Genomic DNA, 1,566 nt, shown 5'->3' on the forward strand with positions numbered 1-1,566 from the left:
AACACGGCTGCCACTCAAACATATAGGAAATCCAAAGCATCTGGACAGGGATATGAGAAAAAAGGTTTTACCTGTTTTGATTTTGATTATTCCTGCTTTGAAATAATCAACTCCCCACGATTGTATGCTGGTGGAGGCATAGCAGCAAAGAGACCTGTGGCACTTTGTAGACTAACAGACGTATTGGAGCAAAAGCTTTCATGGGTGAATACCCACTTCGTTGGATGCATGTAGTGGAAATTTCCAGAGGCAGGTATAAATATGCAAGCGAGAATCAGGCTATGGATAACGAGGTTAGTTCAATCAGGGAGGATGAGGCCCTCTTCTAGCAGCTGAGGTGTGAACACCAAGGGTGAAGAAACTGCTTTTGTAGTTGGCGAGCCATTCGCAGTCTTTGTTTAATCCTGAGCTGATGGTGTCAAATTTGCAAATGAACTGAAGCTCAGCAGTTTCTCTTTGAAGTCTGGTCCTGACGTTTTTTTGCTGCAGGATGGCTACCTTTAAATCTGCTGTTGTGTGTCCAGGAAGGTTGAAATGTTCTCCTACAGCAGGGGTCGGCAACCTTTCAGAAGTGGTGTGCTGAGGCTTAATTTATTCACTCTAATTTAAGATTTTGTGTGCCAATAATACATTAACGTTTTTAGAAGGTCTCTTTCTATAAGTCTTTAACATATAACTAAACTATTGTTGTATGTGAAGTAAATAAGGTTTTTAAAATGTTTAAGACGCTTCATTTAAAATTAAATTTAAAATGCAGAGTCCCCTGGACTGCTGGCCAGGACACGGGCAGTGTGAGGGCCCCTGGAAATGTGCCATAGGTTGCCTACCCATCCTACAGGTTTGCGTATATAAACTTGAGCTGTCGTCTCCATCTGCTGGCAGATGGAAATTTAGGCCGCTAATCCCTGAACGGGTGTAGAACAAACTCAAAGCTAGCTATCAATGGTGACCCTTGTTACCTCGGGCTGTAGTCTAGTCAAAATTAGACGAGGCTTTCCAAGGAAATGTCCATTTAAAACGTGGCTTAATCTAATGCTACAGCAAGCCCAAGGGCTAGCAGAGAGCGAATAACCTCTCCCCACCTGCCCTCAAGCCCCTGGCTGGAGGGCTGAGGCGGGTGGGCTCAGGCCCCTTGCCCTACTGCAGCGAGGGCGGGGGCCTTGCAGGGCAGGGGGTTGGCGGGACAGCCCGTCGGCTGCAGCTAGGGGGCCCGGGACCTTGGCAGGAAGATTGCCCCTCTCCCAGGGACAGCGGCAGACTGTGGCCCAGGGCGAGAGGGGGGCTGAGGTTGAAAGGGGGGTTGGGGGACGGGGGGGCGGTCAGGGCTGGGATGAGCACCCCCAGAGCACGCCGCCGGCAGCCGTGCGGGAAGCTCCGGGCCCGTAAGGCGGACACGCAAAGCCCCCCGCTCCGCTCGCTCGGCCTCTCTGAGGTAAAAAGAAGGAAAGACCCAGAACGTTATGGGGCCCGCCGGCTCTCAACCCGTGCGCATGCGTCTTGCAGCACTTCCGCCTTCCCTGCGATTGCGTTATCGCGCGAGACTACGCTACTGTCGCGTCACGTGGG

Source organism: Eretmochelys imbricata, chromosome 18 (assembly GCF_965152235.1).
Source record: "Eretmochelys imbricata isolate rEreImb1 chromosome 18, rEreImb1.hap1, whole genome shotgun sequence".
In the NCBI taxonomy this organism is placed as follows: Eukaryota; Metazoa; Chordata; order Testudines; family Cheloniidae; genus Eretmochelys; species Eretmochelys imbricata.